The sequence below is a fragment of the Monodelphis domestica genome, chromosome 2 (assembly GCF_027887165.1).
Source record: "Monodelphis domestica isolate mMonDom1 chromosome 2, mMonDom1.pri, whole genome shotgun sequence".
Lineage (NCBI taxonomy): Eukaryota > Metazoa > Chordata > Mammalia > Didelphimorphia > Didelphidae > Monodelphis > Monodelphis domestica.
The window spans coordinates 11,508,164-11,519,213 of NC_077228.1; the positions used below are offsets into that span (position 1 = coordinate 11,508,164).

At 41.4% G+C, this 11,050-nt stretch overlaps 1 protein-coding gene across 1 annotated transcript in view; it reads right to left on the minus strand.

The window, feature by feature from the left end:
• The window catches only part of LEPR (leptin receptor), a 94,493-nt gene extending 83,899 nt beyond the window's left edge, over positions 1-10,594 (minus strand). Inside the window, exon 1 of the mRNA XM_016429863.2 lies at positions 9,956-10,594. The gene's annotated coding sequence lies outside the window, so the exon portion shown is untranslated. The remainder of the gene's footprint in view (positions 1-9,955) is intronic.
• Positions 10,595-11,050: the final 456 nt, after the last annotated feature.

Genomic DNA, 11,050 nt, shown 5'->3' on the forward strand with positions numbered 1-11,050 from the left:
ACTCTTTTCCATATATTCTATAATGCCAGGAGAGAGAGAGAAGGGAAAGAAACCTTATAGAAATACTTTTATTAAGAGGTTTTTACATTCTGTTTTTATTATAGAAATACATTTACTGAACACCTACTATGTGCCAGGCACTGTGCTTCCCATCTCAACACTTTCCTTTTATTCCAGAGGGTTCTTTTTTGCATGCTTTATTCCATGCAGTCTAGAACTGTAGAATTCCCAAGTATCCAGCCAAAGACAGCCTCTGATTTTTCTCGTGGCTTTATTTATCTGTCTGCATTAATGCTCTTATAATATGCTTTAAAAATGTGAACTCATGTTCGAGAACAGCTGTTACCAAATATCTTCTTCTGTGGAGGCAGGACAGCAATAGCTCTTCCTAGAATTATATTCTCATTTCATCGCCACTCGCAGCTGTTATTTGGGTGACTAAGCCCACGGAAACCAAGAATCTTTAAGATGCACTAATTGAACAATTAGATTTCCATGGGCACCAGGAAGAATTTCTAGACAATTTGGGCCACTTTTGAGCAAATGAAATGGACAATAAAAGAAGGAATCTTCTCCCTTCAGATGTCAGCGCACTAACTAAATCAGTCTGCCCTAGAACTGGAAAGGACCACAGAAGTCACCTTATCCAATCCTTTGTTCTATAAATTGGGGAACTGAGTTCTAAAGAAGAAATGAGCATAAATTCAGACAGGGAACAAACTTCAGAGATAGTTTTAGAGCTCATGACCCCCACTATCTGAGTCAGGATTCTTTTAACTATATCATGCAATTCAATTCTGTTTGATTCCCCACAAGAGCTCTAGGAATGAGGTATTGTTATACCCATTGTACAGATTAGGAGACTTAAGTCACTTGCAAAGATCACATGACAGTAAATGACAGAGTTGGGGTTCAAACCCCAGTCTAATCAATTCCAAATCCATGATCATTCCATAATACAACAATTTTCTCTCAAATGCCCCTTCATACAAATAAGGTCCTCTGAGTGCTAATATAGGCATCTTGAACCTTCAGGATTTAGTGGTGATTTAACACCTTCCTCAAAGGATTATTGTGAGAATAGACTCAGATAATCCAAAATCTGGGGCTTGGGGAATGAAAATCTGTTTTGGAAGGGAGCTAACTTCTATCTAAAAAGGAACTACCTCTAAAAGTTGTCATCTGCTCTCTGCCTGCACACCTTTGAGGACTTGGCAACTCAACATACTATGGGACAGCTCTAGTAATTAGGAGATTTTTCCTAAAACCTAGGCCCAATTTACCTTTTTGTAACCTCAGTCCATTGCTCCTGATTCAGCCTTCTGAAGCTGAACAGAACATATCTAATACTTCCAAGTGACAGCCTTTCAAATATACAAATACAGCCCTTGGGTCTTCCTGGGTTCTTTTTTTCCTTCTTCTTTCCTTCCAGAGAGAGAGATTTTTGTTCAGGTATGAGTGGAAGTAGATAGCATCTAAGGTCTTTTCACTTCAGAGAATCTATGATTCTGAGGCAACTCGGAGAAGGGCCTCTCTTCAATGAAACATGTTAACCTATAAAATCTCATTTCTAGGAATATTAAGTCACAAAAGAGGTCAAGGAAATAAGAAAAACATGTTAAAGAAGGAAGCCCAGAAGTGCCAGATTTCAAACTATATTATAAAGCAGTAATTGTTGAAGCAATCCGGTACAAGCTCAGAAATAGAAAAGTAGATCAATGGAACGGAATGGCCAGACAAAAAAGAGTTATAAGAGATTATAGCAACCCCTGCTTAACAAAGGTAAAGATCCAAGTTTTTAGAAAAAGAATTTACTATTTGATAAAAACTGTTTGGACAACCAGAAAGCAGTTTGGCAGAAAGTAGACTTAGACCAACATCTTACACCACTCATCAAGAGAAGATCAAAATGCATATATCACCTAGGTATAAAGGGAAATATTATAAATGAATTGGAAGAATAGGAAACATATTACCTATCAGATTTATGGATAAGAATTTACAAATAAACAAGAAGAAAGTATTGTGAGATGTAAAGTGGATAGTTTTGAATACATTAAATTGAAAAAGTTTTGTACAAATAAAATCAATGTAACCAAAATTGGGAGAAAAGCAATGTTAGGGAAAAAATTTGTAGATGGTTTCTTGGATAGAGGTTTTATATATAAAATACATGGAGAACTTTGTCAACTATATAAGAAAATAAGTCTTTCCCCAACTGACAAATGGGAAAAAATAAAAACAGACAACTTTTAGATTAAGAAATAAAAGCTATGTATAACTATATGAAAAAAGCTCTAGATCATTATTGATTTGAGAAAATGCAAATTAAAACAACTCTGGGATATAATTTCACACCTGTCAGATCAACTAAGATGATAAAAGGGCAAAATGACAAACGTTGGAGGGGATGTGGGAAAATGAGGACCTTGATGCATTATTGGTGGAACTGTGAAATGATCCAAACATTTTGGAGAGCAATCTGGAATTATACCCAGAGTTATTAAACTGTGTAGATCTTTTGACCCAGTAATACCACCATTAGGTTTATTTCTTAAGGTGATCAAGGTAAAAGGAAAAAGAAACTATATCTTCTAAAATATTTATAGCAGCTCCTTTCGTGGTGGCAAAGAACTGAAACCTGAAGGGATGTCTATCAATGGGAAATGGCTGAACGAGTTGTGGCATTCGATTATAATGGAATACTATTGTGCCATAAGAAATGACAAACAAGGTGATCACAAAAATACCCTGTAAAGTCTTCTATGAAGTGATGCAAAGTGATGTGAGCAGAACTATAGGAACCAGTAACAACAATAATGTATAAGGACCAGCTGCCATGACAACTGATATCAACAAGGCAAATATCCAGGATAGCTCCAGGGAACTTGAGACTAATAAGGCTGTCCACCACCATAGAAGGAACCAAGAGAGTCTGAGTGCAAATTAAAACATAGCATCTTCACTTTATTTCTTTCATGAATTTTTCTCTAGGGTATGCAATGTATCGTTTCGCCCCATGATGAATAGGGAAATATATATTATATGGTAATAATATATGTACAATCTATATCATATTACCTGCCTTCTTAGGAGGCAGGAAGAAGAAAGGGAAGGGGGGAAAATGAGACATATTTTTAAACATAACATGAGAATTTGTTTTAGATAAGCATTTTTATAATTTATTACAAATTGTTTAATATATCATATGCATTATATTATGTTATATATTTTTAAATGGTAACCCAAAAAATCCATGGGGGGAGTGCCATTAGAATGTGAGCTCTTTGAGAACATGGATTGTCTTTTGCCTTCCTTTACATAACTTAGCTCAGCAGCTGCCCCATAGTAGGTCCTTAATAGATGCTTGTTGACTAACTGAAAAAAAAAAAGTCAGCTGAGTGTAGTAGAATGAACTCCCTATTTGGAAATCAAACCAATGTCCAGAAGTAGGTTCTGGAACTTCTTCATGAGTAGTTGGCTCCAAGTAAATGCTTTCATCACTTGTTTTCTTAGTTTCTAGTGTCTAAAAAAGAGTTTGGACCAGCTAACCTCCACAGCTTCTTGAATTTAAAATCCTTTTCATTTCTTCTCTCTCCACTTATTTACTTCTCTGGAATATTTCCTGATTTGTTCCTTGAGCTATGAATATAAATTTTGCCTTTATGGCCCCTAGATGAAATATCCCAGATAGCCTTGTCTATTCTTCTGCCTAGCCCAAATATAATTATGGTTCAGAATCCTCCTCCTCTACTCTCTTTATGCACATATCCCTTGCCTGAATAACCATCTGTGGCACCCCTTTCCATGACACTTTGGTTTAATGATTTTCCCTCCTAACACCTTCTCCCTGGACATGAAGCTTCTATTTGATTCCTCCTTCGTGGGCTTCACCTAGAAATGTTTTAACTTTTTCCTCTCAATGATGCTCTCATAAATTAAGATACCCAAAAGACATTAACCATCTTTTCTTCTTATGGCATTTAAAAACTGACATATCAGTGGAATTGCGTGTCGGCAATGGGAAAAGTGGGGGGAGGGGAGAGAGGAATAGAATATGATTTTTGTAACCAAGGAATAATGTTTGAAATTGACCAAATAAAATTTAAAATAAATAAATGAATAAATAAACAAACAAACAAATAAATAAATGAATGAATGAATGAATAAATAAATAAATAAATAAACAAACAAACAAATAAATAAATAAATAAATGAATGAATGAATAAATAAATGAATGAATAAATAAATAAATAAAACTGATATATCTAATTTGTCTTTTCATCTTATACAGATTTGGATTCCCTGTTTAAAGTTTATTTTGTTAATGAATTCATATATCCAATACTCCGTCCCTCCTCTCCAAAGTCTGAATTGAGCAAGACTATTCTTCTAATACAAGAAATGAAAGAAGAGACTGGAATGCAATACTACAAAAAGTAAAAGGAATCACCTTGCACCCATTCTAACAAACTAAGGTTAACTATCAATTTTAAAATATGGGTTTTGAGAATTCAGAATTCTAAAAAATTAAAAGAAAATCTCTGTTCCTGATGATCCCCGAGAAAGGGATGATAGTCATTCTGCTCAAAGAATTTCTGCAAGGTTTGATCTTCCAGCTTTCTACTGCAGACTTACTTCTATTTATAAAAAAGAAAAGGATGGAACTGGGCTTTTGCTATAACTGAAAGGCAACAAGCATTTATCAAGTGGCAACTAGATTGCAGGCCCTGTACTAAATATTGGAGATATCAAGAATGGCAAAATAGGGGGCAGCTGGGTAGCTCAGTGCATTGAGAGCCAGGCCTAGAGACGGGAGGTCCTACGTTCAAATCTGGCCTCAGACACTTCCCAGCTGTGTGACCCTGGGCAAGTCACTTGACCCCCATTGCCTAGCCCTTACCACTCTTCTGCCTTGGAGCCAATACACAGTATTGACTCCAAGACAGAAGGTAAGGGTTTTTATTTTTTTTAAAAAATGGCAAAAATAGTCAAGGACTCATAGTCTAAGGGAGATGACAACATGCAAAATCTATGTCCAAACAAGCCACTAAGAGGATAATTAGGAGTAGTCTCAGAGGGTAAACAATAATAATCACTTGCATTTATATAACCATTTAAGATCTGTGACATTAAGGGAGACTTGACTTTGAAGAGGATTTTAAGAGATTTGCAGAAAGGCAGAAAAGCTGGAAGATAGACACTAGAAGGAGGTGAATTCCAAATATAGAGGATAACTTTCCAGGATGTCATATTGGGATGAATATCCTCAGCCCTGACACAATGAGAGTATGGTATACTGAAAATAAAACTGGCTTAAGAGCCATTTTAGCTATACTTGGTGCAAGTCCTGGCCTTGATACTTTCTACAAGTGTGACCCTAGGAGAGTCAGAATGGTCTCAAAGAAAGGAAATTGTCTCAGGACTCAAAGGAATAAATGTGACGTTGATGTTTTCAACTGTAGCAAAATTAGATTAAGAAAAAATGAAAGCTCCCCTTGGACAAGCCATAGTCTTTTTCCTTCTCTTTGTATAAAGCTTATAATCAATCAATCAATCAATCAATCCATTTATTAAGCTCTTACTGTGTGGCGGACACTGTGCTAAGCCCTGGGGACACAAAAAGACTTGACAATCTAATATAAAAGGTACTTAATAAGAAATGCTTATTTTATTTAAGGGAAAGATATAAAAGATGCTTTCCTGTCTCCCTTCAAAATTGCCCCATACACATTCTTGAAGCCAGTCCCAAAATCTACACATGGGAAATAATTGTTTGAACACTGCCCTGCTGCGAGCCAATCCTTCCGTAACCCCACAAGAAATAGAGGGCTGGGACCAAAAGCTCCTGTTTCTTCTCCAGGGACCTAAGCTGACTAGGAAGTGACCCTCTCCAGTCCAAGCCCATAGTAGGCAGAGATGATGACTTTATTTCAAATCACTGTAAAACTACTGTTCCAAGTGACAACACTACCAGTAGCTACAGAAGTGAGTTAATCAAATTCTTGCAGGCTCTCAACACACAATCATGATGGCTTTTCATTCAGATACAAAATAGAAAAAAGTTAATTAATTAGCACCTGCTCAACCCCTTGCCCAACTGCCTAGCTAGCTAGCTGTTTGGGGGTTGGTTTGGTTTTACGGAGGGGCAGTTTGCGGGTTGGACATGTAACACTTAGGGAAGGAAGGAGAAGTTAGCCAACTCCCAATTTCTGGTTTATCTGTTTGGTTAACCTCTGTGGTTTTCTGGGATTTTTTCCAAGACAACTAAATATGCAGCTGTCTGCCAGGGAACTTAATTTCAGGCAGTTCTGGAGTGCTCTGAAACTGTTTCCTTAGCATTCTGCACACAACTGTATAATAAAAAGCAAGAAAGATTATTCAACTGCAACAGTTACTTAGAAATGTTTGCTCTTTCTTTGCCTATAAAACAAGCCTTTTGCTATTGTAAATGAGGGAATGTACTGAGTTGGAGCCACATTATTCCAGTTGCAAAATCACAATATTTCTGTTCTTGTGGGAGCGTTTTATGACCGCAGCAACTGAGAGATGTTTTTGAACTTTAGAGGGAAATACAACTTTGTGTCAAAATCAAATTAAAGATCCCCTACACTGCTACCCAGAAACTCCAAAAGATCAATAGACTTGCTGTATGACCCTGGGCAAGTCACTCAACCCCAACTGCCTAGCCCTAACCCCTTATTCTGCCTTGGAACCATTATTTAGTATTGATTCTAAGACAGAAGGGAAGGATTTTTATATCAAAAGAAAACAGTGACTAAAGAAGGCTTCACCTGTCCCCTTGCTCACCTCCCAAACTGGGACCTTCAACCAGGCAGCCTTGGGCTTTGAAAAACATTTCATTGACAAGAGTAACAAAAGCAGAGCATACTGTTTGAATTGCTCAGAATCTATAAAAACAACCTCAAAATACTTCCCTCCCTCATTTTATATCCCCTTCCCAAACCTAAGGCTCTTTTTTTAAACCCTTCCCTTCCATCTTAGAATCAGGACTGTGTATTGGTTGATTCTAAGGCAAAAGAGCAGTAAGGGTTAGGCAATGGGAGTTAAGTGACTTGCCCAGGGTCACACAGCTAGGAAGTTTCTGAGGCCAGATTTGAATCTAGGACCCCCTATCTCTAAGCCTGGCTCTCAATACACTGAGCTACCCAGCTGCCACTCTTTCCCAAAAGGCACTTGTTGAAAGAGAGCATAAAGAATGAATAAAATACTCAGAAGCAGCATGGTAGATTGGCAGACCCTTTAGATTGGGAGTGAGAAGATTTATTCTCAGCCTAACTCTTATTTACTGCCCTGATGTGTCAGGCAAGTCTCTATAGAGAATCACAGAATCTTGGAATTGAAACTCAGTGCCAGCATGGTGGAATGTATGCCTGGTGAAGAATTGCCTGTAGAACCTAGCAACCAATGGTCATCCAGCCTTCAATTAAAGCCCTCAACTCCTATTTTCCTTTGGGACAGCTCTCGGTACCATGAAATGTTAAAATCTGTCCTAAATTTTTCTCTTTGAAATTTCTATTCATCCTTCCTAGATCTAACCTTTGGGGATATTTAATACCTTCTCCAAGTGATCCTTTAAATGCAGAAAGAGAAGGGGCAGCTCAGTGGTTCAGTGGATGGAGAGCCAGGACTAGAGACTGGGATGCTAGGTTCAAATCTGATCTCAGACACTTCCTAACTGTGTGTTCCTGAGTGAGTCACTTAACCCCCATTGCCTAGTCCTTACCACTCTTTGGCCTTAGAACCAATACATAGTATTGATTCTAAGGCAGAATGGGGAGGGAGGGAGAGAGAGAGGGAGGGAGAGAGGGAGGGAGGGAGGGAGGGAGGGAGGGAGGGAGGGAGGAAGGAGGGAGGGAGGAAGGAAGGAAGGAAGGAAGGAAGGAAGGAAGGAAGGAAGGAAGGAAGGAAGGAAGGAAGGAAGGAAGGAAGGAAGGAAGGAAGGAAGGAAGGAAGGAAGGAAGGAAGGAAGGAAGGAAGGAAGGAAGGAAGGAAGGAAGGAAGGAAGGAAGGAAGGAAGGAAGGAAGGAAGGAAGGAAGGAAGGAAGGAAGGAAGGAAGGAAGGAAGGAAGGAAGGAAGGAAGGAAGGAAGGAAGGAAGGAAGGAAGGAAGGAAGGAAGGAAGGAAGGAAGGAAGGAAGGAAGGAAGGAAGGAAGGAAGGAAGGAAGGAAGGAAGGAAGGAAGGAAGGAAGGAAGGAAGGAAGGAAGGAAGGAAGGAAGGAAGGAAGGAAGGAAAGAAAGAAAGAAAGAAAGAAAGAAAGAAAGAAAGAAAGAAAGAAAGAAAGAAAGAAAGAAAGAAAGAAAGAAAGAAAGAAAGAAAGAAAGAAAGAAAGAAAGAAAGAAAGAAAGAAAGAAAGAAAGAAAGAAAGAAAGGGCATTGTGTCTCCCATCCAAATTTCTTTTCTTTGGGCTTCAATTTCTTCAAAAATGAGGATGATTTCTAAAGTCTCTTCCAACTTGTCATGCACTTTCAGACAAATTTGTAAGTTCTTTCTTTTCCTAGAATTACTTAGAAAATCATAGCAAGTTGAGAAGCAATATGGCATTCTAGAGAACTAAAGTTGGATTCAGGAAGATGGGTTCAAATTCCAACTCAGATATTCATAGTTGTGTGACCTTGGACAAGTCACTAAATTATATGCGCTTCAGGTTCATCATCTATAAAATGAAGGTGTTAGACTCATTGATCCCTTCCAACTCATAATCTATGATCATAGGGATAACAGCTAAAGTCTCCATTGAGGGATTTTTTAAGTGTTTCAGGAAATCCAATCATTTGCTCTCAATAAATGTACAGATTCTGGGAACTTGAGAGCTGAAGAACATCTTGGAACTCATCTAATCCACAGAGGTAAATTCCAAAGGAGGTTTGAGCAGCAGCAGCCTCTTTTGAGACTTAAACAACATCCCATGCAAGCTCTCAATAGCCAGGCTTTGGAAAGGAGTGGAAGGGTAGGGAGCTTTGTTGTGCTTTGAGGAGTTAGTGAGGCTCTTGGGAAGCCAAGCACCACATTTCCTTTTATAATCTTAGCCAGTTAAAGACGAGGCTTTCCCCCTCATTTTGTCCTAGTATCCCTCTGTATCCCTCTGTCCCCTGCGCTTTCCACATAGGTACCTCTGAAAAGTTTGTTGAATTGAATGGGATGCCCAAATCCAAGTTCGGTAGGTAGACAGGTATGTGTCTAGCCATCTGTGCATCTACACATACAATATACAACATCTCCATCACCCAGCTATCTGGAAAGTAGGCTAGGGACAAGGCAAGCTCTCCCCTAGAACCCTAAGTCACCCTGCTCTGGAGCTTGCTGGAACTTCTTGACTTGCATCCTTCCCAGGTAAGCCCCATTATGAGCCTGTTTCCTTAGAAGTCTGCAGGATGGAGTCCAGCAGGTCTCCTCCTCTACCTTGATTGCGCTGAGAGTTGGGAGCTCCAGGGGAGTCCAGCCACCGCAGCTGAGCCCCAAGCCCAGGAGGAGACTTTCAGTTGCAGCCAGAACCTACAAGCTGAAGAAGCGTCTCCTCCTCCCTCTCCAAATAAGAGACTGCAGACTAAAGTGGGTAAGGAGCTAGAGTCAGCTGAAGCTGAGAACTCAGGGGACTGCCAGGGGGCACATGCAGGAACCGCCTCCCCTCCCCCCTCATATCACACACCACACAAGCTCACACACACCAGCCCCGCACACGCACTCACACACAGTACACACCCACCACACACTTAGCTCACACACGCTCTACACATTCACACAATCCACGTGCTAGACACCAAACATGCTACATAAACACCTGGGCACGCGCGCACACACACACACACACACACACACACACACACACACACACCACCGCTCTGGGCACACTCGCCCACACCTTGGTCAGCACTCCAGGACTGCAACCGAGAGTTGCACAATAGAGGGGAAAGAAGGGGTCTTCTCTTACCTGGAATCCAAGGGAGAGCAGTGTCTAATCGGGTCAACGGCGAAGCCAAGGGCAGCCTCAGCGGCGGGCAGTGTCCCCCCGGGGGAGCACACCGAGCCTGGAACTCTTTAGCTGGGTCAGGCTTGGAGCATCCCTGACCATAAGTGCGCACGCTGTGGCCAAACTCCCTGGCAAGGTGCAGCGGAAACTCTCCGGAGGGAGAGGAGGGGACTGGAAGAGAGGCCGGGGCAAGGGAGGAGACGGAAGGCAGAAGAGGAGGTGATTGCCGAAGGGGAGGAGAGGCTGAGAGGAGGGGAGAAGTGATCCCCCTCCTTGGCCCCACGTGTCAGCCCCCTCACTGCCTCTCAGTCAGTGTCCACAGCCCGCCGAGGGCTGCAATCCAGCAGGGGTAGCCAGACACAAGGGGAGCCTGAGAAGTGACGCCCCCGCCAGCTCCCCAGACTTCTGGGGCTGAGCTAAGGGGTCGGGAAGCGCGGCTTGGGAGTGGCCGGGTTGGGCGCGTCACTTAGAGCTGGGGGCCCCAGTGCTGGGGCGCAAACAGCTCGACCCAGGAGCAGGGGGAGGAAGAAGGGAGAGGGGATGGGAAGAGCCGAAAGTAACAGTGACGGTGCCCACCTCTGCCACGTGGAAGAAACAGAAAAGCTGAGGCAGAGTCCTGTCGCAGAGTGCAAAGGGCGACCCTAGTAGGACAGATGTCCAGCCCTCTTCCACCTGGGTCCTGCTCTCCCTTTGCCCCTGAGGCCCAAGTGGACAAGGGAAAATTCTGAAGTAAAATGGTAGCAGTGGCACTAATAAGAAATAGATTAATTAATAATAATTACAGGAGAAGGTGAATAAATACAGTTAAGGAGGAAGAGATGGAGGGAAAAAAGGAAGGAAGGAAGGAAGGAAGGAAGGAAGGAAGGAAGGAAGGAAGGAAGGAAGGAAGGAAGGAAGGAAGGAAGGAAGGAAGGAAGGAAGGAAGGAAGGAAGGGAGGAAGGGAGGAAGGGAGGAAGGGAGGAAGGGAGGAAGGGAGGAAGGGAGGAAGGGAGGAAGGGAGGAAGGGAGGAAGGGAGGAAGGGAGGAAGGGAGGAAGGAAGGAAGGAAGGAAGGAA